The sequence below is a fragment of the Oncorhynchus tshawytscha genome, linkage group LG25, assembly GCF_018296145.1.
Source record: "Oncorhynchus tshawytscha isolate Ot180627B linkage group LG25, Otsh_v2.0, whole genome shotgun sequence".
Lineage (NCBI taxonomy): Eukaryota > Metazoa > Chordata > Actinopteri > Salmoniformes > Salmonidae > Oncorhynchus > Oncorhynchus tshawytscha.
Window position 1 is genome coordinate 43,399,649 of NC_056453.1, and position 7,500 is coordinate 43,407,148.

The window sequence follows — 7,500 nt, forward strand, 5'->3', positions numbered from 1 at the left end:
GGAGATGATTGTGGACCTCAGGAAACAGCAGAGGGAACACCCCCATCCACATCGATGGAACAGTAGTGGAGAGGTAGCAAGTTTTAAGTTCCCTCGGCATACACATCACAGACAAACTGAATTGGTCCACTCACACAGACAGCATGCGTGAGGAAGGCGCAGCAGCGCCTCTTCAACCTCAGGAGGCTGAAGAAATTCGGCTTGTCACCAAAAGCACTCACAAACTTCTACAGATGCACAATCGAGAGCATCCTGGCGGGCTGTATCACCGCCTGGTATGGCAACTGCACCGCCTCAACCGTAAGGCTCTCCAGAGGGTAGTGAGGTCTACACAACGCATCACCGGGGGCAAACTACCCTGCCCTCCAGGACACCTACACCACCCGATGCTACAGGAAGGCCATAAAGATCATCAAGGACATCAACCACCCGAGCCACTGCCTGTTCACCCCGCTGCCATCCAGAAGGCGAGGTCAGTACAGGTGCATCAAAGCTGGGACCGAGAGACTGAAAACAGCTTCTATCTCAAGGCCATCAGACTGTTAAACAGCCACCACTAACATTGAGTGGCTACTGCCAACACACTGTCAATGACACTGACTCTACTCCAGCCACTTTAATCATGGGAATTGATGGGAAATGATGTAAATATATCACTAGTCACTTTAAACAATGCTACCTTATATAATGTTACTTACTCTACATTGTTCATCTCATATGCATACGTTGATACTGTACTCTATATCATCGACTGCATCCTTATGTAATACATGTATCACTAGCCACTTTAACTATGCCACTTGGTTTACATACTTATCTCATATGTATATACTGTACTCGATATCATCTACTGTATCTTGCCTATGCTGCTCTGTACCATCACTCATTCATATATCCTTATGTACATATTCTTTATCCCCTTACACTGTGTATGACAGTAGTTTTTTTTGGAATTGTTAGTTAGATTACTTGCTCGTTATTACTGCATTGTCGGAACTAGAAGCACAAGCATTTCGCTACACTCGCATTAACATCTGCTAACCATGTGTATGTGACAAATAAAATTTGATTTGATTTTGATTTGATTTGAGGTCGGCGTCATTTAAAATGATGGAGGATGACATGTTTTTTTTAGGAGCATGGCCATATTTCTATTAAACCCAGCTCAATGATGCATCGTTAGGTTTAGGCTGCTACATGATACTAAAATGTTCCCTATACCCATCATGAGGTTGCTACAACCTAGCCTATGAATCAAAAGATTACAACGTAGCTGCACAGGTTAAGAGATCTTTGGAATCAATTTAATAGTGCCTTGCACACTCTTGCCTGTAGTTAGCTGATCTAGGTGTAATCATTAGTCCAACAGTTGTAAATGAGAGTTTCTGTCGATCAAATTGAGGTATGTTTATCTCCCGTTTCGTTACATTTGCTTCCGTCTAAGAAACATTTTTTTTCAACAGAATCAGCAGAATGAATACACCCCCTGATCACACGCAAACACAGTTCACTTTCATCGCAGCCACATACAAACAGCATGATCACTTTACTCGTTGTAATGCCTTCTCGCATCTACGTGCTCTCCTCCACTCTCACCTTTTCCTTTCAGTTGTGTACTTCAGTGAACAACACATCAGCTGTCTGTGATAAGGCACAAAAAAAAACTTTTACAAGCCAAACCTTCATTTCATAACCGCTAACCGCAACACACTATATGGTTGTCATCCTATTATCTGAAGTCATAGTCAACATAGCTAATAGAACTAGTGCATTATCAAACCCACTACAATCATGCAGTACAGTACAGTGTACAGTCAGCATACACTTTAGCAGTTACACCGGCAGGCCCCAGTGGCAATAAAGGAATAAAACCAAAAGCTTACCATGACTTGGAAGAGTTCTAGTGTTAGATAAGCATAGCATATCTATTTGAGCCGGGTGTTTGAATAGGCTAAACTACCTAGCTAGCTACGTAAGTTAAAGTGAAAGAAATACTTACAAAAATATAGCTAGCACTCTCTCGCTCTCCCTCTCTATCTTGCTTCTTCTGTTAAACTATTATCTTTCTCTCTCTTTGTGTCAACTACTCACCATATTTTATGCACTGCAGTGCTAGCTAGCTGTAGCATATGCTTTCAGTACTACAATCATTCTCTCATCCTTTCATTGGGTGGACAACATGTCAGTTCAGGTTGCAAGAGCTCTGATAGGTTGGAGGACATCCTCTGGAAGTTTTCATAATTACTGTGTAAGTTTATGGAAGGGGGTGAGTACCATGAACCTCCTAGGTTTTGTATTGATGTCAATGTACCCACAGGAAGACGGAAGCTAGCTGTCCTCCGGCCAAACCATAGTGCTACCCTTCAGAATGCTGTTGAGGCTACTGTAGACCTTCGTTGCAAAACAGTGAGTTTTTTATCAATAATATGGTGACGTGAATATATTTAGTAGAGTTTTATCTAAAATTATAACTTAAAAATAAAGTTTCACTATTTTTTAATTTTTTTTAATGACATTCACTGAGGGGGATGGTCGTCCTCGTCCTCCTCTGAGGAGCCTCCACTGATTAAATAAAATATACCTGTACCTCATCTTGCCTTGTCCTACCATAATGAAACAGTATAGTACCATCACACTGAGCAGAAGTGTTTGAAGATAATGTTTCTTTAACCATAGGATGCAACATTGTGAATATCATCTCAAACTGTGAATTTCTTCTTCCATAACAAGGGTTGCAAGATGCTCCAACCAGGATTTCTATACCCGTGTGCTTCGCAAACAACACCCTATTATTTTCTTTAGTGCACTACTTTACCCATAGGGTTCTGGTCAAAAGTAGTGCACTATATAGGGAATAGGATGGCATTTGAGATTCAAACCCTTGTCTCAGCTCTTTCCTGGCATGTAAATGTTACAGAGAGCTATTAGTTAATAGGCCTTCACTTCTTACCCAATTAGGCTTTGAGATGTTGTGTGAAAACTGAACCAGATTTGAACTTCTTCTCCTTCAGAAATGCCAGGCAGGTTATTATCCTTTAGTGAGGAAAACAGACAGCCATAGTCTGGCTTAATTTAAAAATGTTAAGAATGACAGTGTGGTGTTACCAGACGGTTGTTCTTTTTAAAAATGTACTTTTAAATGGTCACAGACTGAACTGTCTCAATACCTGAAACACAAGGCTTCTGTGTGAGATTGTTTTCTATCTAGACGACATTTCTAAATGGCACACTATCCCCTATGTAGTGCACTATTTTTTGGACTAGGGCCCATACAGTTCTGGTCAAAAGTAGTGCACTAAATAGGGAATAGGGTGCCATTTGGGATGCATTACTAGATTCATTTCCAGAAGGAAATTTAAAAAAAATGTAATGCTCAGCTTCCTTTTCCAGCGATGTCTTGAACAACGCATTTAATTGACAGTTATAGTTATGGTTGGTACGAAACGTGATAATTGCCCGTTAAATGGATTCATGGGGTTTTACTTGTGGCTAATGTTTTTTGATCCGTGAGCTAACGCTCATTTAAAAGAAGGTGACACTGATAGAGGGAATTAGCTATTACAATGTGCCATCTGAATACCGTACCAAGGATTATACAAGGGATTAGCCTACTGAATAAATAGGCATTATGAATCTACTTTGCAAAGCGTGTGTGTGTGGCTTGGCGGTTGATCTAGTCTAGTTTCTTATCCTGTCTGAGACAATAAAATACAATAGAACAGTACTGTGTTTGTAGTGTATGTCTCTCAGAGATAGACGTAGAAATGTGTTGTTAGAGCAGCAGGGTTAGCAGGGTTGCTGTCAGAGCAGCAGGGTTATAGGTTCTATTCCTGTAGTTCTGTGTTCGTCTCTTTGGATAACTGTGTCTGCTAAATGCAATATTTTTTTTTTATATTTAAAAATAAGATAGTACGAGTCCCGTTTAGCAGAGATATACACATTCTGGGACTCTACTCTACTCAGAGATGGAATTAAAGGATTTTGGGCACTGGCCAACCGGGATTTTGTACTTGCCCGGTAACACTCTGTGACATTTGAAAAGACAACATTTTACCAGTCATCGGGCTAGTTAGACACAGTTTCTACAAGCCCGGATTATAAATGACAAGCCTAGGGCTAGTGGGCTACCTTCATTTCCATCCCTGAATCCTTTCCTCTCCCATCCCCTCTCTTCTCCTATCCCCTCCTCTTCTCCTCTCTCTTCTCTTCTCTTCTCTTCTCTTCTCTTCTCTTCTCTTCTCTTTCTTCTTCTCTCTTCTCTTCTCTTCTCTTTCTTCTCTTCTCTTCTCTTCTCTCTTCTCTTCTCTTCTCTTCTCTTCTCTTCTTCTTCTCTTCTCTTCTCTTCTCTTTCTTCTCTTCTCCTTTCCTCTACAGCACGGTGTCTTAATTGAACCACAACAGCACCCTGTATCCTTACAGGGGGACACACATAAACAATAGGGCTCCAGTCAGTCAATAGCAGTCAGCAGGTGAGCCTGTCTCTCAGTCTGCTGCGTGGCAGACACCGATCAGCACTGATGTTCCCATCACACATCCACAGGTGGGCTTCCTACAGCCATCGATCCGAACCTGTCCAAGTTCGTCTGGTCTGGATTGGTCTGGACTGGACTGGGTCTGGTCTGGTCAACGGCTGCCTAGTCAACAGATCATTTGGTAGAGCATGAAAATTGCCAAGCCAGAACATACCAAATTAGATACTATGAGTCCTACTTTCCAGTACTAGAACATACCAAATTAGATACTATGAGTCCTACTTTCCAGTACTAGAACATACCAAATTAGATACTATGAGTCCTACTTTCCAGTACTAGAACATACCAAATTAGATACTATGATTCCTAGTCAAGTCTATTTTACTAATGTGAAGTAAAGTTTCACAGTCTGTGTATCTCGCTCACATAAAATAATGAGAAACCTAATTGGCCCAGCTAGGTTGTTGAAGCCTGACTAAACGGTGTGTGGTTATGTGGGGGACTTGGCTGCCTTGGTTCAGTGGTTTAACCAATGGAGAATACAATTCAGCTGTCTCCCTAAAGACCCAATCAGATGCCAGTGGAACCAAGCCATCTGCTGTATAGAGCGAGTTAGACATAGAATTAGAATCAGTAGAATGGAATTGTCAACGTTCTGTGATGGGTGAAACCGGCGGCCATTTTGAGTGTACCCATGAATGAAACCGGCGGCCATTTTGAGTGTACCCATGAACGGATCCCCGTTCTAGCTATTGTTTTTTCTATGGGGTTGGATATGTGGCTGTATAATTACACACAGATTGACTCAGGCAAAACAGGCTGGTTGTTTTCGGTCCAATTAGTGTGGTACTTGGACACGTAGACGGTTCATTAGAGAGACTTATTACAGTGGACTGTACCTAGACCTTCACATACTGTATATTGAACTGATTGTATTCCAAGTAGCATCCTATAAAGTGCACTACTTTTATAGCGTTATTGACATTTTGAGTCATTTCGCAGAAAACGTTTATTCGGAACGTCTTATAGGAGCAATTAGGGTTTAACTGCCGCCTTGCTCAAGGGCACATTGACCTAGTCGGCTATGGGAATCGACCCAGCAACTTTTGGGTTACTGGCCCCACACTGTCTTTGCATCCCCATTCACAGCTCAGGACAGGAATTTAAGTGTGTTATTCCCTTGGAGAAGTTAGCCACACGTGATATTTTGAACTCGATTTTATTTCAGGACATAAATAATCTTGATTGCAGTATTCTCTACACACAGCACAAGGTTACAGCATATGCTCATAAATATATCTCATACAATACAATTTAAGGTTACAATGTTTTCTCACAAATATATCTCATACAATACAATACAATACAATACAATTAAAGTGTAGACATCATGTAGATTTTCTGATGAAAATAAATGTATGCATTTAGCTACAAAAATAAATTGGATTTTTTTCATAAATGATTAACATGAATGGCTACAGACTTGCTGTAGTTTCTATGAAATGAGTGGAACCACACATTAGGCTGAGAGGAAAGAAAGTCTGCATCCCAAATGGCACCCTATTCCCTATATAGGGCACTACTTTAGACCAGAGCCCTATGGACCCATGTCAAAAGAAGTGCACTATAAAGGGAATAGGGCGCCATTTGGGAAGCAGTCAAAATAAGAACCTCAACAAGCAGCATATCAACACCACTAATACATTCCTATTCATTTGCATAATTCACACAACCCATGAAGAAACAACTTCTTCCACAGAATCACCACATCCAATTGACAATTTACCTTCAGAGATGAAACAGTATGAGACAGTATGAGACAGTCAGACAGTATGAGACAGTACGAAGCAGGATGAAACAGTATGAAACAGTATGAGACAGTCAGACAGTATGAGACAGTATATGAGACAGTACGAAGCAGGATGAAACAGTATGAGACAGTCAGACAGTATGAGACAGTATATGAGACAGTACGAAGCAGGATGAAACAGTATGAAACAGTATGAGACAGTCAGACAGTATGAGACAGTATATGAGACATGAAGACAGTATGAAACATGAGACAGTCAGACAGTATGAGACAGTATATGAGACAGTACGAAGCAGGATGAGACAGTATGAAACAGTATGAGACAGTCAGACAGTATGAGACAGTATATGAGACAGTACGAAGCAGTATGAGACAGTATGAAACAGTATGAAGCAGTATGAGACAGTATGAAGCAGGATGAAACCGTATGAGACAGTATGAAGCAGTATGAGACAGTATGAAGCAGTATGAAACAGTATGAAGCAGTATTACACAGTATGAGACAGTATGAAGCAGTATGAGACAGTCAGACAGTATGAGACAGTATGAAGCATTATGAGACAGTATGAAGCAGTATGAGACAGTATGAATCAGTATGAAGCAGTATGAGACAGTATGAAGCAGTATGAGACCGTATGAAACAGTATGAGACAGTATGAATCAGTATGAAGCAGTATGAGACAGTATGAGACAGTATGAGACCGTATGAAACAGTATGAGACAGTATGAAGCAGTATGAGACAGTATGAGACAGTATGAAGCAGTATGAGACAGTATGAGACAGTATGAAGCAGTATGAGACAGTATGAAGCAGTATGAGACCGTATGAAACAGTATGAAGCAGTATGAGACAGTCTGAGACAGTATGAAGCAGTATGAGACAGTCTGAGACAGTATGAAGCCGTATGAGACAGTATGAAGCAGTATGAGACAGTATGAAGCCGTATGAGACAGTATGAGACCAGTATGAAGCAGTATTAGACAGTATGAGACAGTATGAGTCAGTATGAAGCAGTATGAGACCGTATGAAGCAGTATTAGACAGTATGAGACAGTATATGAGACAGTACGAAGCAGGATGAAACAGTATGAAACGGTATGAAGCAGTATGAGACAGTATGAGACAGTATGAACCAGTATGAACCAGTATGAGACAGTATGAAGCAGTATGAGACAGTGTGAAGCAGTATGAGACAGTATGAAACAGTATGAGACCGT